This window comes from Mauremys reevesii, linkage group 15 (assembly GCF_016161935.1).
Source record: "Mauremys reevesii isolate NIE-2019 linkage group 15, ASM1616193v1, whole genome shotgun sequence".
Classification (NCBI taxonomy): Eukaryota; Metazoa; Chordata; order Testudines; family Geoemydidae; genus Mauremys; species Mauremys reevesii.
The window spans coordinates 11,559,695-11,585,499 of NC_052637.1; the positions used below are offsets into that span (position 1 = coordinate 11,559,695).

At 54.9% G+C, this 25,805-nt stretch overlaps 2 long non-coding RNA genes across 2 annotated transcripts; both read left to right on the forward strand.

Moving 5' to 3' along the window:
- The first annotated feature begins 8,243 nt into the window (after positions 1–8,243).
- LOC120383818 lies at positions 8,244–12,463 on the forward strand. The gene is made up of 4 exons (XR_005588536.1): positions 8,244–8,302; positions 10,102–10,253; positions 11,131–11,278; positions 12,004–12,463. It is a non-coding gene; the product is annotated as an uncharacterized LOC120383818 (long non-coding RNA).
- A 2,001-nt stretch (positions 12,464–14,464) lies between these two features.
- On the forward strand, positions 14,465–17,442 carry LOC120383816. The gene is made up of 3 exons (XR_005588534.1): positions 14,465–15,473; positions 16,187–16,319; positions 16,424–17,442. It is a non-coding gene; the product is annotated as an uncharacterized LOC120383816 (long non-coding RNA).
- Positions 17,443–25,805: the final 8,363 nt, after the last annotated feature.

Here is a 25,805-nt window from a genome sequence, read left to right on the forward strand (position 1 = left end):
TGAACGTCATGAATTCTAAACTTTGCTAAAATGGCTAGTGTAGAGAAACAAGAAAGAGTCGGGGCCAAACTTTAACCATTGTCTTTTTTAAAGCTCATTCAGGGATGTGAGTCCTAGAGAGCCATAGAGAGATGGAGCAAGTTGCCCAGTCCCATAGATCAATAGGCAGCAATGGAAGCAGGAGTGACACTCCCTCTCAAAGGCAGGGGGACCGGACATTAGGGCCTGGTTGCAACTGCCAGCTGTGGGAGGGAGTGTGCAGCAGTGGTTAGGGAAGGGGTCCATCCATGGCTCTGACACTCGGTGTGACCCTGAGCCAGTAGCTGAGGCCTGTTTGCCATCAGTAGGGTTGGGGTCCTGTGGCTACAGCCCAGGGGGGTTGGGAGGCTCCAGGAAGACGTGTAAAGGGCTGGGATGTCATGATCCTGGAGCCGCTGTCACCTCAGCATTAGGGCAGTGTTCTGCACCCTGCTGCTGCTGGCTGACTTTCTCCGTCCCCTGGCAATGAGACAGACTCTTGTTTTCACAGCCAGTCGATCGCTCTAGTGTCATCACCCTGCCTGCTGGCTGGGCAGGGTAACTCCTCAGGTCACCACCCTCTCCAGCCTGCCTTGGGCTTGGAGAGTGAGGAGGAGGGTGAGGGACATCTGCTGACCCTGAACATCCGCCATCCATCATCATACCATCACCTAGAGCAAGTGAGTGGCATTAGGGTTCCTCAGTGGCTTCCCCTGTCTGTCTGAAGAGAGGCAGAAAAAGGGGGAGAGAACATCTCCAAAGGGGGATTTCATTAGCAAACAGCCTCCCAGAGCCCCTCATTCTCAGAGTGGGCAGGGGCTTCTCCAGAGCTGTCTCCAGTGTGTTTGGCAAGGTCCCAGCAATGGGGCTCTCAGTCCTTCACTTGTAGGACACTTCCCCAGGCTGAGAGTCTCTGAGCTGGGCCAGACCCTGTGAGCTGTTGAGCATGGAAATCAATGGGGAATGAGGCGGGCCCTGGTCTTCCTGTGCCTCGGGTCTTTGTGACTTTGACGTGGGAATGGATTCCCAGGAGAAGTCCGGACTCCTGGGTTCTGTTCCTTCTCTAGCCTGGGCAGGGTGGTGTGGCCTGGGATAATAGGAGGGGGCTGCTTGTCCAGAGTAACTGATGGTCTTTGGGACTGACCCCATTGCTCTAAAAGGATGAGACTTCCTGGATATTGCAGCAGCAGCAGGGATTAGGAGGGGGAACTTTGGGAGCAGATCATGCAATGAACTCCTGCCAGTGTGTGTAGCTTGCACTCCCTGCACTCCTGTGGTGGGAGAAGGGGCTGCTCTGGTTGGAGCAGGGCTGAGGAGGGACTGAAAAGGCCCATGAGTGAAAGGCTGCCTTGAGCCCAGCCTCACACCTGCTCCCCACTCGGTTCCAGGATGGCCAGGCTCCTGAGGATGTTCGGGAAGAAGGCTCTGCAGGTGGCCCCAGAGCCTGAGGGAAGCAGCTGCCATCTTCCCAAGGGGCAGAGCCATCTCTCAGTCCCCGCTGGCGGGGAAGCAGCTCCCATCCAGGCCAGAAGGCAGAAGTGCCCAGCCTTCTGGCAAACAAATCCAGCTCCCGGCACAGGCGCCAAGCTGGGAGAGGCCCCGGCGCAGGCCCAGATGGAGCTGGCTCAGGATGCGGTTTCGCAGACAGGACCCAGCCCAGGTGGGGCGCTGGGCAGTGAGGCTCTGGGGCTTGTTGTATGGGCAGCAGCGGCCCCAGAAGCCCAGCCCTCATTCCCAGCAGGAGGCATCGCCCTGCCCAGTCACTGAGGACCTTCTTGCCCCCTCAGGCCAGGAGGTGGAAGATCCCTGTCCCAGCAGCAGCAGCTCCGCATGGGACAGCAGCAGTGCCTGGGACTCTGGCAGCAACGACACCGATGGACACTGCTGCTTTGTTCCAGGTGAGGAGCCAAGCTGGGCTCAGGGAGGGGTGAGGACGGGGATGTGAACCCCCTGGTCCCAAAAACTCTCCCAGTGATATGGTGCGGGGGGGGGGGGGTGTCCCCAGCCCAGGTGTCTGGCCTGAGCCATGTGAACCCCACTGACACCAGCAGCAGTCACACAGCTGCCCCTGCAGCAAGGGGAACTGGGGGTGGGGGCATCAAGAGCTGCTGCCACTTTGTCCCTTGGTGCTCCGTGGCCGGGGGAGTCGGCACCTCCCACGTAGTCCTGGACAGTGGAGGGGGGGCTCTCTGCTATGGGCTTCTGAAGCTGTTGGAGGCTGAAGGCATCCCTGAGAGGGAGGTGTGGGGCCCGATCTGCCCTGGGTGCTTGAGGTGGAAAGATGGGGTCTTTAATCCTACTATGCCCACCACGCCCCTGTCCTGCCCCCAAGTGGCAGCAGGCATCCCCCTGTTACCTTCTCTCCCTGGTGCAGGGACCCCCAGGGATTCAGAGGAGGAGGAATGGCTGGACCTGTCCATGGATGGAGCTGCTCTCTAGGTCATCAGAGAGCAGCTCCAGTGCAGAGAAAAGGTACAAATGTTCCCCACCTGGGCTGGAACCAAGATTGTCCTGTCCCTTCCCAGCATCCCCACCCCCTGCCGAAGGGCTTGTCCCTGATGATCCACCACCCCTAATGGGGCCCTTTTACATCCATGATGTGGGACCCCCAAGATGGGGGTGTTTGTCCCACAACAGCCGAGGTCTCCTCCCCCCACAGGCACTGTCCCAGTTCCTGATCCTGCTTGTGTAGGAGTCGTGGGGGATTTGGACACTAGGTGGGTCCCCACAATCCCCCATTGAGGCCAGAGCCCTGGAGCTGGTGTGGGTGGGGCAGGAAGGTCCCTAGCTAACAGGTTCTCTCTCGCTATCCCCCACTCCTGGTGGGTACAGGATGAGGGGCAGCAGCTCAGGTTCCTGCAGGCCATCTACCCCGCGTGTCTTGCTGCATAGAACAGAGGGCAGGACACGCTGGAGCCACGCTGCTGCAAAGTGGCTGTGATGGAGAGGATTGTGGTGAGTGAGACACGTCATCTGGCAGCTGGAGGGAGGAGAGAGACATGGGATTGGCAGGGCTATCACCGGGCTAATGGGTGGGGGCTGGGTGGTGGTGGAGGAGGCAGGGGCAGCTCCAGGCCCCAGCATGCCAAGCACGTGCTTGGGGTGGCAAACCACAGGGGGCGCTCTGCCGGCTCCGTGAGGGCAGCAGGCAGGCTGCCCTCCGCAGCTTGCCTGCGGAGGGTCCGCTGGTCCTGCGGCTTTGGCAGACCTCCCGCAGGCACGTGCTTGGGGCGGCAAAATTCCTAGAGCCGCCCCTGGGAGGAGGTAGCAGAGGGCAAGAATTGCTGGGGCTGAAGGCTGGGGAGAAGAGAAGGGAGAAATTGTGAGATTGGGCTGTGGGGGAATTGTGGGGCTGGAGGGCAGCTGAGACTGGGGGACAAGGAATCACATGGTCTCAGCTTGGTAGTTGGGATGGTGCTGAATGGGGGCAGTTTTGACAGGGAGGAGGAAAGAAGGGGATTGGGACTGAGCTGGGCAGGAATCCTGGAAGGGGGACAAGTTTGATGGGCAGGAAGAAATGGGAGGAGCAGGAGGTAGTGGGGGATCCTGCTGGCCATGTGGGGCACTGGCTGTGTAATCTCCTCATTGGGAGGTGTCAGTAGGGCCCGAAACTCTCACACTCCTTTGTCTCCTTTGCGTCTCACAGGAGCTCATTGAGGAACTTCCTAAAGACTCTGCACCCAGTGCCATCCTCACCAACTCCCTGGTTGCAGTGGGCAACCTCAGGTACCGAGACAGGTCCCTTCCCTCCCACTGGTTCCCCTAACCCCAGTGCTGCTCAGGCCCAAGGCTGGGAGTCACTGTCCCTCCCACTCCCAGGTCAGTCACCTCCCAGGAGTGGCTCCTCTGGCAGAGCTGGTGGGGTGGGAAGGTTCACTCTCTCCTGGCTGGGCTGTTCTTTTCACTCCACTAACAACATTCCAGGGGCCGTGGGGAGGGGCTCACTCCCGGGCTCAGATACAGGAGGGGCAGCAGGCTCCAGGGGACAGGCGCTATTCCTGTCCTGCCACTGTCTGTCTGTGACGCCTTGGCCTTGTCATTCCCTAGCTCAGTGCCTCAGTTTCCATTCTCACCAGCCTGTGCCTACATCCCTGTGGTTTCGTGTCCGTGTTTGCGACAGTCCCACCCCCATTACTGCACAGTCTAATCCAGCTCCTCTCTCTCGCCAGCACTATGAAACCTGCCCTTGAGCCAGACCTAGAGACCCACCTCTTGCGAGCTGCCCTTCGCTCTGTCTTCACCCTGGGCACAGAGAAGGACACCGTCAACATCCAGGTACATCCTCCTCCTCCATCCTCCTCCTCTTCCAGAGTGGTCCTTGTTTCCTGCTCCCTTGGTTTGCTGGAGCTCCAGATTTAGGGGTGAGGTAGGCAGAGATGGAACAAGCTGCAGGGTTGGATCCTTCCCTCCAGAGGATTACCCCTCCCTGGGGGATTTCTTTCTTTCTTTCTTTCATATGCCCCGTTTTGCCCAGCAGCCCAGCTTCCATCCATAGCAACTTGACTGTTTCATACTCTTCTGTCTACAAGACCCTCTGCAGAGACCTGCCAAGCTCATGGATCAAAGATCCAGGTGTCATCAATCCTTGCTAATTGCCTGCAGTGGGATGTGAATGAGAGGGGCCAGTATACATGTTTGGGAGTCTCACCAGAGCTTCCCAGAGTCCCCTCTTCCCATCCTGTGGCAGGTGTAGGCCCAGTTTCCCTAACTCTGACCCATGCTTTGCAGGCTCTGCACAAAGTCATTCCAGAGCTGCTGGATGCCGTGCTGGGGAACCTGCTGGCAGAGTCCCCAGACGCAGACAGGCTCCACTACATCTTGGAGGTGAGCCCCATAAGGAGGTGTGGGAACCAATTTTACCTTAACTCTTTGGGGGGACTGGTAAGAAGAGACTGGAAGATCCATTTTCTACTTTGTCCTCCTAACTGGGGAGGTCAGTGCAATGCAGTGTCAGGTCCTGCTTTCTTAAGGGACAGAGGAAGGAGCTGGGACTTCAAGCCAGAGCTCTGCCTGGTTCTGTTGAGCACTAACCACAGGGCCCCCGGCTGTCTTGAGGAGTGAGAGTCTGAAAACCCACCTCCCCAACACACACACCCCATGAGATTCTGGAGATGGTTCTGAGAAGAGGCACACGCTCCTTCCTAGAGAAACAGGAGGACCCCAGGGAATCAGCCCTTCTCTCTGATGTGATCTGAAGTTCCGGGGTGGGATTGTGCTCTCAGTGACTCCCTACATTCCACCAAGGATTTTAGTAGCAGGGAAGGGTGAGGGTTCAGTTTTCTTTCTGGTGAACTGTTCAGGAATCAGGAGTTCTGGGAGGATGGGTCCAGCCCCGACACTGAACCTTGTCCCAATCTAGAGAGACCCTGACAAGTTGTGACCTTCAGGATACAAACTGCATTCTGGGGGAAAGAATCCCCTTATAAAGCTCTGTGATCAATTACTCAGCTATTCCCCCCTGCGCATAATGTCTCAGCCCCTGGGGCTGGGGGGGTGGGGCTCATTTGCAAAACACGCCTTGCCCATTAATCCTGACCTGCCTCCTTTCCCCACAGCATGTCAACCTCTGGATCGTGTCCAGGGTGTCCCAGGAGAGAGCCAGGGCCATTAGGAGCAGCACAGCCCTGTTCAGATACGCAGTCACCCTCCCTGAGTTTGACATAAGTGACCTGACTCCAGGCGTAGGCGGGCTTGCTCCAACGGGCTGTAGGATCTGCTGCTGCAGGGGCTGTCGGTTCCGAGTGTTCCTCTTGCGAAGGCAGAGTCAGAGCAGGGAATGAAATAGGCTTGAGTCAAGTTCTTCTTGTCCTGGTTAAGTGTTGTCCCTGGGCCTTTAAGGGGACCATGCTCCAGCCCCTGCTTGGCATCCCAAAGCAGCTCCTGGCTCCCTTGGCAGCAGAGCAAATGAAGGGTCTATCTGAGGCTCCTCTCCCCCAGCATCTTCTGCAGAGAGGCTAAGGGGAAGGAGCCTTCTGGCCCAGGGGGGACAGGGAGCTGACAGGAAAATGCTGATGGAGTCCCCTCTCCTCTCCCTTCCATTAGATCTCAGCAGAGTTCCCTAGGATGGGTCACCACATGGCACAGCTGGCTCTGTTTGTCAGTGACCCAGACAAGGACATCAGCCGGCAGGCCAGGGAGGGGACTTACCGGCTGTACCAGCTGCTGCTCCAACAGAGGGGTAAGGAACCCGCTGGGACACGGAACCCAATAGGGGACTGAGAGTGACCCCAGGTGGATAATGGGACCCCAGACAATTTCTCTCAGCCTGACCCCAGCTGCAGGACAAGTCTCTCTCTGCCTCTGTTCTTCTCCATTCCACTGTGCAGCCACCAATGGGATTGGAAGGACACAGAAACTGCAACCAGAATGATCCAAGTGTCTTTCTTTCTCTCTATACACGAGGCAGAACATCTGTGGTGCCACGACTGGCACCAGGACAGCAGGCTCCTGGGCTATAAGAACACAGCCAGGGTTGGGGAGGTAAGGACACTGTGGCAGGGCATGACCCAGCTCAGGGAGTGGGGCTGGCTGGGGTCCCTGCAGTGGATGCCTCCTGGAAACAGGACAAGAGCCCACTCCTTATTTCCAGCTCAGAGTTCCACATCCAGCACCCAGTGGGACAGGCTGGTGCTAAAGGTCCCACACTGGAACCTCGCTAGTTGCCATGATTTGAGTGTCTTACATGGAGCCATTGCTACGTGGCATAAGCAGAATCCCCGGGTGGGTGAGTTAATAGAGGATTATGGCTCTGGGTGTGTCTCTGCTCCTTGTCCCCCTGGCTGATCCCCAAGTGTCTGAGAGGAGAGCACTGGGTCAGTCAGTCACTATTGCTTGATCAGACCCTTGTTTAATTCCTTGCACCCTGGAGAAGCAGAGAATGGAGGTGGGGTTTGCCCAATTCCATTGCCAGTCAGAAAGCAGAATGCCCCAACCTGGGAACTGGGTAGGGGACACAGTGAGCTCCAGAGCCAATATGGACCACATGCACCCCCCTCATGTCTCCAGATCCACCAGGGAATGGCAGGGTATCTGGACCTCAGCCACTGTTCCAAAGAAGCACATTGTCACTGTCCCAAGTTGTAGCTACTTGCTGCACAAGTAGAAAATCAAAGACCCTCCTTCGCCCGTCTCACAACTGTGGGGAGGACATCCAAACCTTGGAACGCCCCCAGATTGGAGTCAAAGGTGAAATGGGTGATTTCCACAACATCACAGAGGAGACCTTGGAATGGCTCCTGGATCTACAAGTGCATCTACAGAATGCTGCTCTATAGACGCCACGTGAGAGAGACTATGTGAGCTTGTCCTGCCTCCCACAAGCTGAACTGCTGCAGCAGAAGAAAAGTTTCCTAGGAGTGTGTGTGATGGGAACAGGGACATGAGTTTCCTTATTCTGGTCAGGTTGCAGATTGGATTCCCTTTGGAAGAAACCAAGGAGCTGCAGAGGCCTTACCCAGCTACTAGAGAAATCACTAATTTGGGGGGACATGGACATGTCAGCTCCAACCCCCCCTAACCCTCCCGCCATGCACCAGGGCCGCCCAGAGAATTCAGGGGGCTTGGGGCAAAGAAATTTTGGGGGCCCCTTCTATAAAAAAATTGCAATACTATATTCTCCTGAGAGCTCTTACAGGGCCCACGGCAAATTGCCCCACTTGCTCCCCCCCACAGGCGCCCCTGGGAAAAATAAACCTTCTGCATTTTGGCACAAACCCAGTTTTGAGAACTTCTTTACAAGGTATCACTGGTTCTCAGCATCAGCTAGTGCTAAAAGGCACTAAAGCTAATTAAAAGGGTTGGAAAAATATTTTCCATCAAAAATTTTTCTGGATCGAAAACTATGGGTTTTTAAAAAGCAGAAAAGAATCATGGACAATGTCTGCTTTCCTTCAAAATTTGTTGTTTTTTTTAATTGAAAAGCTGAAATTAGTCTGCCAAAACCTGAACATGGTTTGAGGTTTCAGAAGTGTGTGGCCAAATATTTGCTGCTTGCTGTGTTTGATTATTTAAAGAAACAATAAAAAAATCTGCTTAAAAAAAATCGAAAACTTTTGAACCACCTCAGCTTGTGACCAAATGCCTGAGCCCATCCAATCAGAGATTTTTCCAGGTTTCTGATACTCTGCTGGCTTCCTTGACTCATATCTGTCTCCATAACTTTGGGTTCATTTAGGTTAGAACATAAGAACAGCCATACTGGGTCAAACCAAACGCCATCCTGCCCAGTATCCTGTCTACTGACAATGGCGAATCCCAAGTGCCCCAGAGGGAGTGAACCTATCAGGTAATGATCAAGTGATCTCGCTCCTGCCATCCATCTCCACTCTCTGAGAAAAAGAGGCTAGGGACACCATTCCTTACCCATCCTGGCTAATAGCCATTAATGGACTTAATCTCCATGTATTTATCTGTTGCCTAGAGACTGGCTCCATGTGGTCCCTCACAAACTGGAGACAGTTACTGTGGGTTTGTCTTTAGTATAGCTTATGGACATACTCCACAAACTGAGCATTTGAGCTTGTTCCAGAATCTGGGATGAGCCTATGTTGTGAAAACTGAAATGCTCAAAATAGCACATGCATGTGAATGGACACAGGGTGCTAAAATTAAATTAATCCAGGGGTTCTCAAACTGGAGGTCAGGACCCCTCAGGGGGTCACGAGGTTATTACTGGGGGTCGTGAGGTGTCAGCCTCCACCTCAAACCCCACTTTGCCTCCAGCATTTATAATAGTGTTAAATATATAAAAAAGTGTTTTCAATTTATAAGGGGGGGGCGGGGTCGCACTCAGAGGTTTGCTATGTGAAAGGGTCACCAGGACAAAAGTTTGAGAACCACTGAATTAACCCCTCTGAAGCCTCAGGGAATGCAGGGGAGGGGGCGGTCTCCCTTGGTAGGGTTGGGAAGGATATTGCTCTTCTCATATGATCCCGCCCCCAGTGGCTAATTTTAAATGAAGCTACCCTCCCCTGACATGAATCTCCCTATGGCACTGAAATTAAATATAGACTATAACTTGGCATTTGAGAAGTGAAAGGGATGGCAGCCCTAACGGAAAAGCTAACAGCTTGGCTCTTCTGCAAGCCTCAAACTGCTGAATGAGCTTTAGGGTAGGGAAGGCTGTGCCTCCCCAAACAGCCTGGCCCTGCCCCCTAACTGACCCCCACCCACTTCCTGTCCCCCGACTGCCACCCTCAGAATCCCTGACCCATCCTGCTCCTTGTGCCCTCACCGTCCCCAAGAGACCCCCCCACCACGGGACCCACCCCTGCTCCCTGTCTGCCCCAACCCCTATCCACCACCCCCGCTGAGTCCTGACAGACCCCCCCAGAATGCCCCCAATCCAACTCTCCCCATTCCCTGCCCCCTGACCACTCCCCCAACCTCTGCCCCCTCCCTGTGTCCTGACTGTCCCCAGGGCTCCCTGCCCCTTAGCCAACCCACCCTGGCCCCAGCCTCTTACCCCTGGCTCCCTCCTCACCCGGAGCCTCAGCGCATCGCTGAACAGCTGCAGCGTGTCTCCGGTGGGGCCCCTGAGCTCCACCCTTCTCAGAGTCGTGTGGTGAGGGGGCGGAGCTGTGAGCTCCATGCCGAGTGGAGGGAGCTGAGCTCAGCCTGGAGCTCACAGCCCCGCCCCCTCACCATGCAGCTCGGAGCGGGGCAGGGCTCAGGGGCCCCACCGGAGGCACGCTGTGACGCTGTCTGAGGCGCCGCTTGATGCGCTGAGGCTCCAGGAGAGGGGCAGAGGTGGGAGCCTCAGCTGTTCTCTTGGGGGCCCCTGCAGAGCCTGGGCCCAGGGCAAATTGCCCCACTTGCCCCCACTCTGGGCGTCCCTGCCACGCATACTCCTCTAGCCACTGAGGTGCAGGAGATCTCTCTGCTGGAAGCAATACAGGGTCCCCTATCATCCCTGTGCACTGCACGGCAGAGTGGGCCCTGCTCACCCACATTAGAGATCCATTTCCAGCCCATCATGGCCCCTGCGATAAATTGCCCTCCAGAAAGAGCCACTGGAGGCTTTGGTCCCTAAGCATCTGCCACCTTTGGGTAATCTGCTAAAGCCTCTTGTCCTGTTGGTTTTAGGTCTTTGGAAAATTCTTCTCTGAGGGGCAGAGAAAATACTTCCTCCAGACAGCAATGCTGGTGATCCATGATCCCCTGTGGCGTGTCAGCCAGGCTGGGCTGCTCCTCACATACTCCATCCTGCGGGAAGCCCAGCAACAGAGGAGGACAAGGTAAGCAGCTGCATTAAACTCAGGAGATTGGGGCGGGGCGCAGGCCTCATTCTCATCTTATCACCATTCACTGACCTGGGAGCAAGAAGCCTAGTGGGGACTTCTGGACTTCATGGACTTGTGTTCTTAGGATGTGATGCTCTGCCATCACTCCTGGGAAGGGCAGGAAAGTCCCCTAAGTGCCCTCTGTGAACCTTTCCTGCCCCACAGAGCTGCACCCATTTCCCCATGGCCTAGTGTCCAGGTCACTCGAGCCACCACCCAGAGTTGCTCCCATCACTGGCAGCCTGGGAGGCCCAGGACTGATGGGTGATGGCGACTGGCCAGGCAGTTCTGAGGCACATGGGTGGGGGAAGCTTGTCCTGCTGCTGCCAGGGCTGGACCCGCTCTCAAGAGAATGGGAGGATTCAGTCAGCAGGGGCTGCTGATCTGCCCTGTTCACCAGGGCTGCCATCCTCTGGCTTCAGCATTTGTCACTGGGGTGACTTGTAGAAAGGTCTCAACCTCCCCCCATCCCACTTCACTGCTGCCAGAATCACTCCTGCCCCCGTCCCTGCCCTATCTGGGTGGGGATGGAGGCAGGGGTGGAGGAGAGGGTTCTACGAACTTGAGCAGTGTCCCCAGGTGGGTTGGAGGTGGAACAGCTGTCAGGGGCACTGAGGGGGAGTTGGCAGGAACTAACCCTACAAGGAGGGGGGTTGGCACTGGAGGTCACTAGAGAGGACAAGAAGCCTCCATCCTGGGGATCAGGAGGGTGAATCCACCACTCAGCCATGAGCAGCTGCTGGGTGGAGATGGTGCTGGTTCCAGGTGCCCTTAATCCTCCCTGATTCCTGGGCAGTGTCTCAGTCTCTGACATGTTCTCGTTCCCCTGCAGCTGGAGGATGTCAGAGCCAAGGTGATGTGCCAGCTCCGCATCATCCGGCACTTGCACCAGGTGCCTGAGGCGCTGCAAGGGCTGTGCCTCATCTGATGCCCTTAAAGCTTCCCCTCCCATGATCAGCAACTCCCACTCCCTGCTGCAGGTACTGCTCTGTTTCACTGTAAATGGGGGCTAGTAGAAGGGGAAATGGAGGCCCCTGTCACTGACAGAAACTCTCTCCCCTCTCTGTGGACCAGGGTCCTTCCCTCTGACCCCAAACTTCCTTCATCTGGGGCATGAGCTCTTCCCCTCACTCCCAAACCCCTCCCCTCTTTCCTTGCTCTGACCGCCATCCCATTCCCTGTACTCCCAGGCAGAGATCTCCCTGCCCCATATGGCGCAGAAGGACCTTTGTGTCAGGGCTACAGACTGTCTGTCTGCCCAACTGAAGCTCAGGAAGCTCCACATTTGAGGAGGTGAGGATGGGACAGAGGCTCAGGGCCTGCTTCACCTCCTGCCCTTTATTCTTCCTTTGGCCCTTCTATGGGCTCTCAGAGGGTGACATGAATAGGAACCTCCTCCCCACCTGTCTTCTAGGCCCTGGGGGGTGTGACAGCCTCCCAGATGGGTGCAGTCAGAAGCTGAGCCACCTCAGGGAGCAGTGGGGACAGGACACCTTGTCCTATGAAACCAAGCAGGGCTAGTTCTCAAAGAGGCTGAGAGGGAAAACCCCACTCCCTCATGGAAGTAAGATCCATTTACATCTTTGGACATATGGGTCTCCTTGGGGAGAAATGGGATCCCTGCTGCATAGCCTGTCTGGGAGCTTCCCCCATCCCTGGGACAGAGACATCTCCATCAATGTGCCACTCTTGTTTTTTTTCCTAGCAAGAGGCTCCCCAGAGATGTCCTCAAATCTGTTCTCCTGGGAGCCTTTCTGGGAGGAGGCTCCCATCCCTCAGTCTCCAACTCCATCATGCAGTCTCGTTTACATAACATCTCTGCTCTCCAGCTCCACTTCCCACAGCAGGACAAAAGAACCTTCAGCTCCTAGAGACCTGACTCTGACCTCCTTCTGATCAGCAGTGAGGTTTCACCATCCCCTCAACAAACCTGTCAGCCTCTGAATGATGAATGTCAGAGTCACCAGAACCAGCAAAACTCCAACTGCAGCCAGTCAAGCCTTTTGTGAACTTAGCCCCTCTGGAAACCAGGTCTGAACTGGAGAGGTCTGAACTCATGGACTCCTAGACTTTAAGGTCAGAGGGGACCATTTATGATCATCTAGTCTAACCTCCTGCACAATACAGGCCACAGAATCTCACTCACCCACTCTTGTAATAAACCCCTAACCTATGTCTGGACTACTGAAGTTCTCAAATAATGCTTTAAAGATTTTAAGGTGCAGAGAATCCTCTAGCAAGTGAATCACATGTGCCCTCTACTGCAGAGAAAGGTGAACCCTCCCCCAGGGACTCTGCCAATCTGCCCTGGAGGAAAATGTCTACCTAAGCCCAAATATGGTGATCAGCTAAACCCTGAGTCTGTGGGCAAGATTCACCTCAACCCAAGAAGGGCAGGACTGGGCAGCGCAGGTCTGTAACAGGGAAAGGAGAGTGCTTTCCCCTGGGCTGCAGAGCCTGGGGCTTAGCCAAACTGATTACAGAATGAGTCCTACCTCAGAGGGACCATGTATTGGTCCTGAAAGAACCAGACTTCAGCGGTGATAAGGCCCAGCTGGGCTATGAACTGGAATGAGAACTAGATAGGAAGTTGAAAGCACCAAGGAAAGCCTAGAAGGGAACTTGAGAAGAGAGGTAGGATGTGCCCAGGGAAACCTGCAGCAAAGAGAAAAGAGCAGCCCTAGCTGTTGAGTACAGAGCCCTGGGTTGCTACCAGTGTCAGGGTAGGACCAGGTTCCTTTACTGGCCCCCCAAAAGGGGGCATACACACACACAGAGAGGGTTACCAAGCCCAGCAAGGGAGCTGCAGGCTGAACCAGAGCCCCAGCAAGAGCAGAACTTTTTTCCTCTGGGAAGACCTCTTTGGATGTTGAGTGTGTGACAAGCTGAGCCCCAGAAGCATGGACTGAAGGTGGTGAGCCAGCCAGAGGGACAAATTACCAGGCTGAGAGACTGCCATGGTGCTGCAGTGACCATCGATGGAGGACCAGAGGGCACCTAACAATGAGCAGATTCATTGATTATTGGCATAGTCAGCAGGACTGAATTCAATCCGTCATCTGTTAGGGCTCATGGAAGTCGTGGTTACTGAAAGGAAGATCCGTCCCCCCAAGTGGGATTTCCCATTTGAGTTCCAGGGACTGGTTAAGCAGCCAAAACAGGGCTCGGGTTTCTCCAGCAGCTCCTAGAAACCCAACAGAAGCAGAAGGAAGTGCAGGCAGAGCTACAGATGCAGCTGGTAATCTTGAGGGAGCAGCAGCAATACCTGTGAGAGATCCTGCAAAGGGAAATCAAGCTGCTATGCCCATAAACAAAAAGAGCAGACTCGGAGAGCATGCTGGGGTTGTACTGAGAAGGTTAGTCCAGGAGAGGAGGAGATGAGAAAGTGTACAATCATTGCCTAATGCCAAGATGGGAACAAAAGTTCTTTGGTTTTGGTGCAGAGAAGCAGGCTATATTGAAAGACCTGGCCTGCACAGGAAATTCCTGAGTGGCAAAAGGAAGGGCCAAGAAGGCAGAAAGAAAGGAGAAGGTGTCCTCTTGGACAAACACACATGAGGCAGGCTGTCATAGGTTTATTCCCCACTTTGAACTTTAGCGTTCACAAGATGGGGACCTGCATGGACTCCTCTAAACTAAAATCCTAGTTTAGATCTGGTTCTCGCTGCCACCAGTTAAGTTTAAAGTGGGTAACACACTGCCTGTCCCCCAAACTTCCCCTGGGGAACCCAGATTCAAACCCCTTGAATCTCACCAGAGAGAGAGAAACAGCCAGTTTCTCCAAACAAGGGAAGAAATCAATCAAGTTCTAAAAAAGAAAAGATTTTATTAAAGAAAGAAAAAAGTACACTCTCTCTGTATTACCAGGATGCAAAAATACAGGGTCTAACTTATAAAAACTGGAGAGACTTCCCCTCCCTCCTCCTCAGCATAATCAAAGTAACAGCAAACAGAAATAAAGATATTTCTCCAGCAAACACACAATTGCAAATACAGAAAGTAACTCAAAAGACTAATCCGCCTTTTTAACTAATACTCACTATTGGATAGTAGGAACTACTCCAGGAGAACTTGGAGACATGTCTGGCCTCTCTTAGATCCAAAGAGAGCATGAACAAGCCAAACAAAGGACACAGACAAAGCCTTCCCTCCACAGAGATTTGAAATTATCCTGTCCCTTGATTGGTCCTCTGGTCAGGTGTTCCTCAGGTTACTGAGCTTGTTAACCCTTTACAGGTAAAAGGGACTTTAACCCTTAACTATCTGTTTATGACACAGGCTAGATGGAGATGGCCATGGACCTTGCAGACCCTTCTCCAACACACGTATTGGGTGCTGCAGGGAGGTGAAGGATGAAATGGTTGGCACAGAGATGAATCAGGCACAAGAGTTGAACAGTGGTGTGTGCTCAGACCCTGATGGAAAAGGTTTTGTGGGATGCAGCGGCACTAGAAAAAAGGCTACAGAAGAAGCTAGTGGCTTCAGAACAAGGCTCTGCAAGCAGTTGTTAATGAGAATGAGTAGCTGCAGGAAGAGAAGGATGGCCTCTGAGTTCTGGTGAGCGAGCTGGCTGGGGAGCTGGAGATGCCACGCGCCCAGGCTGTACGAGTGCATAGCCGGTGACAGCGACGAGATGGTGAGGGATGAAGATTGGACAAGAGTAGAACTTGCCCCCGGGTTGGGCCGGATTTTAAGGAGGAGGGATTATTTCACAGGGTGGTTGGCCTGTGGTTGCAAAGCCTGGAGCTAGGCCAAATTGATGACCAAGTGAGCCCCACCTGAGACGAAAGAAGGAAAAACAGCAGCAAAAGTACAGAAGCAGCCCTAGCTGTTCAGTATACGGCCTTGGGCCAAAACCTGGAGTCCAGGGGTAGGACTGGGTTCTCCCACCGTCCGTAAGGAAGGGGACATAGAAGACCATAGAAACCCAAGAGGGGCAGGCCAAGCCGAAATCAGGCTGAGGAAGAGCTCCCCAGGAGGGTGGAAGCCCTAGTTTCTGTTCAAGACATTTTTGGACTTTGTTTGGAAGGAGCATGACCCAGGAAGGAGTGGACCAAAGGACAGTCACCTGGCTGGAGGGCTGAGTTCCCAGCCAACAAGCTGCAAGAGTGATTATCAACGGGGTTGCTAGCCCAGCTAGAAAGCTGTGACACGAGGCCTGGCCAGGATTTAGCGGTGAGTGAATTGTGGTACAAAGCTGCTTCCATTACAGAAACAGCCTGTTATTGGACCGTGGGTGGGGAGACCAGGGAGATGGGAGGGGTTACTGAGGCTGGGCTGGGGAAGAAGCTGTGGGGCTGGGAGGGGAAGGACATGGCCCAGCTTGTGGGAGGGATCCTGCTGGCTGTGTCTGGAGCACTGTGTAGCCTCTTCTATGGTAAGTTCCCATGGGTCAGTGGGGCCTGAATCTCTTGTGCTCCTTTGTTCTCTTTGGGCTTCACAGCAGATGTCTGGTGAACTGCCCATCGACTCTGTGCCCAGCACCACTCCGAAATTATTCACTACTTTCAAAGAAACAGGGCACAGTTCAGCCTGTTAGGTAGGCTGGAGACTCACACTTCATTCACACACAAAACAGTGAGGTGCTTTGGGAAGCATAGTAACAAAGAAGAGATTTAAGTGATACTATGTAAGAGAAAGAGATACATTTCAAACAGACAGAACAAAACACACTTTGTAGTGACTAAAACTGAATCTTAAGAGTCACAATCTTGGCCTTAGCAGTTTCCAGACGAACATCTCAGCTTTCCTAACAGACTTATTTGATGTCCCTGTACGGTATAAAAATTCTGTCAAATCTGCTGATTTGATTGCTTAGCCTTTCGGTTTCAGACCCTCTGTTCTACTTCTGGGGTGCCTGGACCCTGATTGTAACATCTCTCTTCCAGTCTCTGTCCCACAGATGTATGCTGCAGCCAGCCCAGCTCAGAGAGCAGTGGGGAGAGATGATCTCATCCTGTCACACCAAGCAACATGGGTCCCATTGAGGCTTAGATGGAAGATCCCATTCATCTCCTGGAGGTAAGAACTGTTCACTCTTCTGGGCACTTGGGGCTGTTGCAACAAAGAGGGGGCTCCTGTTACGTAGCCTAGTCGTCATCATGACTTTGTTCTTTTATTCTCAGAGGATGTGTCCGGGATCCTGGAGACTGTTTCCTGCCGGAGGTTTGAGCGGGGAGAGATCAGTCACTGTCATGACCCCTGGGTCATTAACTCGGGTCTGCAGGGCTCATGGGAGCAGCCACACTACAGCAGGCCACCTGGAAGCCTACTAAAAACTGCTTACCTAGGACTTAACGAAGTCTTTTGCTTCTGCTCTTCCAATATTCTGACCCAGCTGACTCTCGACTCCTGTCTTCTGAGTGTGGACTCTGCCTCTGACCACTAGGTCTGGCTGCCCGTGACCCAGCCATGACACTGACTTTTCTACAATTCCTCCAGTGCCCTTTTCTGCTCTCCAGCTCTGCTCTCCCAGCAAGACACACCAATCACCTGGCTCCCAAAGTCCTGGTTGCTGCTATTCAAGGGCTCGGGGTAGTGCTTGTATGGCCCCCTCCCCCACCACAGCTGCTTTTCCTAAGGGATTCTCCCTAGTCCAGAGGAGAAATCTGCTCTTCTCTTAGAATCAGTCCTGGCAGCAATTCAGGAAGTCATAGTAGGGACGGTCTGCTAAGCTCCCTCTGCAATGCCACTGTCAGAGACCATTACTGGTGGGTGCCAAGTGACTGTGCAGGGAGCTCCTTGAGAGACTCCTAGGGGCAGGGTAGTCATGTTTCACGCTGACCTCTGAAAGCCATGCAAAGAGTGCAGCATTGACAAGACTCTCCTGCTGTAACAAAGGGTTTCTGTTCTCCTACATAGTCAGACAGTGAGGCCAGTTTTCAGAATGTGGAAGAGCTGTTTGATGATGAGTTGGAGGATTCACCGTATAGGTGGCAGCAGCTGCAGATCCTGGAGTCCCTATGGTAGGGTTACCATGCATCCAGATTTTTGGTTTTTAAATAGCCATCTGGGAGGAATTTGTAAAAATCTAAAAAGGTCCGGGATTTCCCTCCAAATGCAGAGCGCGATGTGGCTGACACGACGGTTAGGCCGTATTGATCCACTTGCATCCAGGCCTCCAGCAGCCAGTGCCCCTTCCCTGCTCCCCCATCTCCTGCTCCTCCCCCCACCCCCCGCAGGCTCAGCACATCATGCCGGCAGCGCTCTGGGGGGGTGGGGCTGTGCACTCCATGGGGGAGCACGGCACCCCTGTCTGGCGCCGCACACCAGACACACTGCTCTGAGCAGCATGTGAGGGGGGCCGGTGGATTGGAGAAGGGGCATGAGGTCCCAAGGGACAGTCAGGGGACAGGAAGCGGGGGGGGGGGGTGTATGGTTCAGGGGTTCTGGGGGCAGTCAGGGGACAGGGAGCGGTTGGATAGGTGTGGGAGACCCGGGGGTCTGTCTGGGGCGGAGGTGTGGAAAGGGGTCGGGGCAGTCAGGGGACAGGTAGGGGGTGGAGTTCTAGGGTGGCAGTTAGGGTGGGGGTTTAGGAGGGGTCAGTCAGGGACAATGAGCAGCGGTGCTTAGATGGGGGTGCGGTCCTGGGGGGCGGTTAGGAGCAGGGGTCCTGGGAGGGGACGATCAGGGGACAAGGAGCAGGGGCGTTGGATGGGGCTGAGGTTCAGGAGGGCAGTCAGGGGCAGGGAGCAGGTGGGGTTAGATGGTTCGGGAGTTCTGGGGGGGCAGTCGGGACAGGGAGCAGTTGGATAGGTGTGGGAGATCTGGGGTCTGTCAGGGGTGGGGGTATGGATAGGGGTCGGGGCAGTCAGGGGACAGGTGGGGGAGTTCTAGGGGAAGTTAGGGTGGGGATCTAAGGAGAAGGGAGACTTAGATAGGGGTGGGATTCTGGGGGGGCAGTTAGGAGCAGGGGTCCTGGGAGGGGGAGATCAGGGGATAAGGAGCAGGGGGGGTTGGATGTGTTGGGGGTTCTGTGGGGGGCAGCCAGGGGGTGGGTAGTGGGAGGGTGTAGATAGGGGGCAGGACTACCACTCCCACGCCCCCCATAGAGTGTCCTCTTTTTTGAAAGTTCAAATATGGTAACCCTGCCCTATGGGCCACGCCTCCACTCCTGACAGTTCAGGCTAACCTCCCCCTGGCTGCTTGGCCTGCCTGCAGAGACAGAGGACTCAGGTATTTCCATCAGGCTGCTCAGTTGCAAATGCAGCCACCCAAAGAAGTGAAGAATGGAAGTGAAAGAGCAAAGCTGGACCATCCGCTGAGCTGCTGCAATCAAGTGAGCAGAGCCTGGGAGAGAAGAGGGAAAGCTCGAAGGTGGCTGGTGGCTGTAGGGAGCCAGGGGAGGAGAAATAATTAGTTAATGAGGAATCCTAGGGGCTTTGTCTTTTGAGATGAAACATCCAACAGGAGTCTGTGATGGTCTTTGGCCGGAAACGCTGTCGCTGGTCTCATGGCCCAGCCCAGGGCTGCAGTGTTTGCTCTCGATTGAACCAGTCCATGGCTGTAAAGCCCCACGTAATCAATTGTGTTTAATGAAGAACATGGCCTCCTGGTCAGGTTGGTGGTCTCTGACCCACATGGAGAATTGTGAATTGCCTGGTCAGTGCGTGGCCAGTGCTCAGCCCTGGGTAGTGCCAGCTTACAGCTGCTGAGAGCCAGCAGGAGGCGCTCCAGACTCTGAGTTGGTAGGTGATGGGAGGAGAGGATGACGGAGCTGTCAGGGGCGTCTCTGCGGGAAACCAAGACCTCGGGGGGCACTGGGGTCCGCAGGCAGGCAGTCTCTGCAGGGAGCTGTGACTCTATGCTGCCATGAGGTGGGCCAGGTGACTCAGTAACCTTTGCTGCCTCATCCCTCCCCCTGGGCTGTGAACACAGGCTGCCGTCAGTCATAGGGGCACCAGCTTAATAATACTGTATAGGGCCCCATAAAATCCTAAGGATGCTCCTGCCAACGGGCTCCATTGCGCTGCAGAAATGAAACACAGAGAGTCAGAGCCGGGTTAGGATGAGCAGACTCAGCAGTGCCAGCCACGATACTGGGCACTCACCTGGTGCTCGGGGTAAAGCTCTGACTGGGCGCTGCACCCCGCACCGAGGGGGAGGAGACCGTAAAGCTGATCACCGTACCCAACTGAGCTACAGTGATCACTGCTCCCAGCAGCCAGCACAGCATCCGTGATACATCCCGGCCCCTTCCCCTAGAGCCAGACACACCCCACACTCCCTCCTGGAGTCCCTGCTGCCTGGAACCCCTCGCTGAAGAGGGGAGATGCAGACCCACCCTCTCACTCAGCACCCCCATTGCAGGGAGATCAGTGGCAGGGCTCCCCACGGCTGGCTGGTCAGAGGGGCAGGGCCTGGGGGACTCTGGGCAGGGGTCACCCCTAGGGGCCTCACTGAATCCCCCTGGCTGGTCTCCCCCTCACTTACCCTTGACACAGGTGTCGTATCCCTGGTCACTTCCTGGGAGGGGAGAAGGAGAAGAGGGGTGTTAGCATCTCCAGCCCTGACCCCCTGCCCTGCCCCTGGTGTCAGCGTTTACCCTGCTGAAGGGTGGGTGTGACACTGCCCCAGCTGAGTGGCTGCACTTTGCCCTGGTGCCAGGGACGACGAGGAGTGAGCCAGGGGAAGTCAGGGCTGTTAACTGCTCCCCGGGGCTAAGATCCCTGCGCTACCCCTCCCCGCACAACTGGGGACTTGGCCATAAGGGGGAGGGACTCTCAGAAGCATCTTAATGATTCAGGAGCCCAAACCCCATTGAAATCAGTGGGGCTGGGGCTCCTACATCCCCCCCGCTCAGTGTAGGACACGTCCCATCAGCACCAAACACAGCTCCCAGCCACAGCAGGAGGAGGCGGGGTTGGACACAGGCCAGGCACTGCCAGGGCGAAATGCTGCTCCGAGGGGTCAGACGCATCCCATCCCCACTGGGAACACACACGGCTGGTCTGGCACAAGGTGTGTGCACCCCTACCGACTTCACAGGCTGCCACAGACCGCGGGCTGGGAATTTCAAAGCAGCCAAGGGGAGCTGGGTACTGATACTCCCGCTAACTCTTTCAACTCAGCCTAATCAGGGCTTGCCTATGTGGGGAATCGACCAGCACCGTTGTGACTGAATAATTTCTCTCTGCCCGCAGTGGCACCGAAACAGCAGACACCCCCCACCTGATAGAGGGACCCTGGGGTGCATTAACATGTCCCATGCCTCCTCCCAAGGCCTCAGTGAGCACAGCACATTCCCTGGCTAGCAGCACCCGCACATCAGCTACCAGAGCTGGCAGAGCCTTCGTGAGCTGTGAGGGAGAAGGAAGCCGGGGTCAGTGTCTCACGGAACGCAGGGTCCCCATTCTCCCCGCCCCACACTCGTCATACGTGTACACGCCCCAGTGACTCTGAGCCAGATGTTGGTGTTCTGCCATTGTGCCCAGACGCCATGGTGATGGGCGACCTACACAGAGCACCCACTGTCACTGCCCAGGACTGTCGTTGGCCAGTCCCACTGCTGCAGCTCCCCAGCCTCCGAGAGGTGGTGGGTGGCTAGGGGAGGTCTCCTGGTACTGCCCCAGGCTGCCATGTACTGGTCACACAGTGACAGTCACAGGAACAGAGGCGGAGGAACTCAGCACTTGCCTGCATCTGCTTTGTTGCCATCTTTCTTCCTCCCTGCAGAGAGAGGGAAGGTTTCAGTGAACTCAGCTGCTCCTAGGGCAGGAGATGGTTCTGATCTGTGTCTGCAGCCCAGCACCAACACTTGGGGCTCATGGACTGACTCGGAATCCTAGGATACGGGTGGGGAGACAGGCTCTATATGAACCATACCCCACCTGAGGTCTGCCTGTGGGTGGGTCTGGCCCAGCAGCAGCTCCGATGAGGGGACTCTAGCCCCAGTGGGGCAGTCACACAGCAGGGATCCGTGCAGGACCCCACCCAGTCCACAGCCGTCCAGGAATCTCCCAGCCCAGGCACTATGGTGATGGACTTTTCACATGGCCTAACAAAGACTCCCCAAGGCCCTCCCCTGGCACTTACTGAGGAAGACAACGGCAGCGACCAGCACAAGCAGAACCCCAATCACAATACCCACGATCAGCAACACATTGGATTTGAGCGCTGAAACGGTGTTGGCTGAAACGGGAACAGGCCAGTGAGCAGGGCAACCCCAAATCCTCTTCCCTTGTTACAAGGGTGAGTCACCCCGCCCCACTCTCTATTAGTGTCCTGTATCCCCCCTGAAACCCACTCACCCCATCACAGGGATCAGATTCCCCACTCCCCGATTAGTGCCCTGTCTCCACCCCTCCCAACCCCCTCTACCCATTAGAGGACATCCCTCCCCTCCCTCCTTACTTTCAGATCCTCTGTCAGGCTCAGGTGCTCCATGCAGCAGGTATATTCATCTTTGCTCTTAGGGTCGATCTCTATGGTCACCCCAAACTGGTAGGTCCCATCCCCATTGGGAACAACCCCCCCTCAGATTGTCTCCTGCTGTCTTGGCTCCCTATTCTTCAGCCACACGATGGCAATGTTCTGGGGTAGAAGCCATAGACTCTGCAGGACAGGGTGGTGAGACCACTGCCTGATGGCTTGTCACTCACCTGTGCAGTGGGGCGCCCTGGGAGGAAGGAGACAAAAAGCGCAAATTCACTGAACTGAGCACTCTGGGGGAGCCGCAGAGGGAGCTGGTATCTCCACTAAGACAAACTGGTCCAAGGCAATCACACAGAGTGAAGAACCCTGCCCTTTGCCCCTGAGAGGTTGGAACAGAGAATGTCAGGACTCTCTCTCTGGCATGCAAGTGGTGGCAGAGATCCTAAGGGACTTCGCTCTTTGGGTCTGAACAGGAAGGGCCAGGGCAGCAAAGCCTGTCTCCTGCAGCAGTGCTGGGGTCGGCCTCAATTTGGCAGAGAAATATTCTGGCAGTAACAACACTTGGCATCTCAGAGGTCCCAGGAGTGAGGGAAGATGGGAGGGTACATGATCCAGTCAGTGCTTCCCCCCTACCCCCACCACATGTGTGGTATGATTATCTCCCCTCACCTTTCCTTTGCAGAGTCTCCTTCCCATACTCTAGGTACTTCTTCATCCATTCGATGCACTCTTGCTTCAGATAGTTCTTGTATTGCTCATTGACAGCTCTGTCTGCATCCTACTTCCCTTTGGTGATCTGAGCCCCATTGGCTACTGCCGTCCAGGTCTTTGTGTTCTTATGGAAGCTGATGTAGTCTCCCCCATTATAGCCAAACTGGGAAAATCCCCCTTTGCTGCCATCACCCTGGAATTCACAGCCATACGTGAATTGGAGGGTGTGTAAGCCTGAAACATACAGACCCCAGGGGTGGGTCAGGATCTGACCCATGGAGCAGCAGCCTGTCTCTGTAACATGCACCAGCGCTGGTTCAGAAACCCCCAATCACTGCTCCATCGTGAGCCTCTACCCTGGACAGGGAGCTATGAAAAGCTGCGTTGATTTACGGGAAGCTGCCCCTGAGGTGAGAACACCCCACATTGCTGACCCATGGTGTGGGGACCCCCAAAGCACGGGGCCTGGGGGGGCCCAAAAATTGGTGGAGCTAGGCCCACCTTCAGGAATATTGATGGAGCATGGGCACCACAGGCCCATTTAACTCGCCACCTATGGCAGGAAGGGAAAGCAGTGGCCTGGGCCTCCCTGCTGGCAGCCCTGGATGTCGCCGGTTCTGCGGCCAGGTCAGCCCTCTGTATAAACTGATCCTCTTCTTTCCGTATGTTTTTCCCATAGGGCAGCCAGCAATAACCCCTGTGCCTTTGCAATGGGGTGAAGAAAGGGGACCATGGGCTCCCTAGTTATGTGATTTGCAAGAAGTGTTATCATTCCTCAAGGTACCAAATGTGTTTAAATGATATAAGTGCCTTGTAAAATCCCAAAGCAAGCTCATTTTCATTTCTCATGTAATAATCTTGTAACCCTTCTGCCCCTCTGAGTTGGCAGCACCAAGAGCCGGGTTCAGTATCCAGTGGTTCCATTTCAATAATGCAATGCAAAACCGGCTCAAGCCCCCACCCAATGACCTGGGACAATTACATGCCACCATCCCGGGCACCTCTAGGAGGCAATACTTTCTCTCTTGCAAGCACAGAGTGCAAGTGTAGCAAAATCCTTTTAATAAAGGAGGGAAACAATGCGGCATTACGTTGGGGAAACACCACAGGATTCATAACACAAACCAACAGCAAAAGACCGACCTCCAAGTAAGTTTGGCAGTGTCCTTTTCCCCTCAGGGTCTTAAGTCCAAATCACCCCAAAGTCCAACAACCCAAAAGTCTCTGTCCTTAGTCAATGCCACCCCAGAGTTCAAAAGTTCATCTGCAGAGTTTTAACCCTCCCCCCAAGCCTGGGTGGAATTGTGGGGGGGGGCACACAGGGTGTTAAGGGGCACTTTATGTGGGGGAGGCCAACTGCCCACCTCTCCGTGGAGTTCTGCTGCAGCCTTCACCACAAATGGCTCTGCTTCACCAGCCACTCCGCTCCTCCAGCCATCCCCGCAAACTGCTCCGCTCTGCTCCACTCACTGTTCCGTGGGCTGCTCCAACCATCCCACAAGCTGCTCCGCTCCACCAGCCATCTCATGAACCACTCCAGCTGTCCCCAAAAACTGCTCAGCTCCACGCTGCTGCACTTGCTGCTCCAACCATCCTGCAAACTGCTCTGCCAGCCACTTAGCAATATATCTTCAGGCTCCCCCAATAGTTAACACAGCACTCAGTGACCTCAGCTCAGTAGTTTTAGCTCCTAGTGATTTCAGCTTGTAGTAGAAGAGCCCCAGTGCTGATACACCACTAGCCCAAAGTGAATTCAGCTTAGGAGTTGCCAGCTAAACTCCTAACAGAATCAAAATTAGCTTTGTTATTTAACAGCAAAGAGAAAAAGTACAACTGGTGTCTCAGACCCTTAAAAGGAACCCATACCATCAGGAACACATACTAATCCCCAACTTCACTCAACTCAATGGGTTTTGGAACCCATGTCCCTTGTCTAGCGAGTGCTACATAGTTGATGGTGAGATTGTCTGCCATAAAACAGGTTCATAGCCCTTCATTCACATTATCAGGGTAACAACACTTTATTCCTCCTGCCCCAATAACAGAGAAATTGAGGATCCCACAGCTGTCAAAGTGACCATTTTAGGCTGCCGTGAGCTATGCTAGGCGTGGTGGTGTGCCTATGCAAACCAGATCAGCCCCCTAAGTACTTTTCCACACTCGCCATAATTCACCACCAGATGTCAGGGTAGAGCTCATCCTGACTCTGCTTACAATCTCATATACAGTATACACCACACTTTTCATTAATTATATGAGTTGAATTTATTATTATTATTAGCTAGGTTACTGGGTTTTTTTTCAGTGTGGCAAAATGTGTGCTATTTTATGGGTTGAATGATTGAATGACATAATACCCCCCACCCCCAAAATGTCCGTCACTAAGTCTGGTAATTTTGTCAAGTGTTCGGACAACATAGTGGTGCCTACCCCTTGTCTTGTGCTTCAGGAGGGTCACAGGGTCCAAGGTGTCCTGGGGACTTAGAGGGTGGCCTGGCGCTGGTAGCAGTGAGTGACCTGGCCCCAGCCCACTCCGCTCCACCTCCTGGCATTGCTCCGGGGCAGGGGCTTCGGGGAAGAGGTGGAGTAGGGGCGGGCTGGGAAGAGGCAGGGCAGAGCACGGTTGCTCACTGCTGTCGGTGCCAGGCACTCTGCTAACCCCCAGGCCACCCTGGACCCCACGTCTCCCTGAAGCACAGGGCCTGTGGCGGCTGCCCTGGTCCGTCCTATGGATGGGACGGATCCACTTGGGCACCACCAAAAATTATACAAACCTGCCGCCCATGCCCAGGACAACAAAGCTCTATGCAACTGGAGTTACACCAGTACTGGCTGTGACCCCGAGGGCCTCCTGTCTCTCTGCTCCAGGGGCACCCAACGCATAGACCCCCACTTCTATTCCCGGCCCGCGGCCCCTAATATGACTCGATCCCGTGGGGCCAGGTTGCAATGAGGCCTAACCCTGGTTACATCAAACCAAGCCTGCCACGGAGGTGATGCAAAGGCAACAATGCGCCTGAAACCACTTCAAACAAACCCTCAAACCCACCCCACATCTCACCCAGCTGGCTACAGGCTGCTGAGCTCCCCAGGGTCTGAGCTGCTGCTGCACGGGGAACTCTGGGGCCAGGCTCGGGCCATGGGAGAATTACGTCTATGCCAGAAAAAGCAGGACATGCCCCTGCCCCCTCTCCCCACTCCATGGGGATCCCGAAGCTCCTATCTAGCAATCCCAGGAGATCCCAAGAGCACAAACGCAGCAGCTGTTCTGTGCTCTGCAACCAGCGCTCACACCCAAACTGAGACCTGACTAACACACAGATCCTGGGGCCCCCACCTGTCCCCTTGCCCTTGGCACTCGGCCAGAGGCGGGGCGGAGGGGGTTACACATCCCCTCCCTAGGGCGACACCTCTAAAGATTTG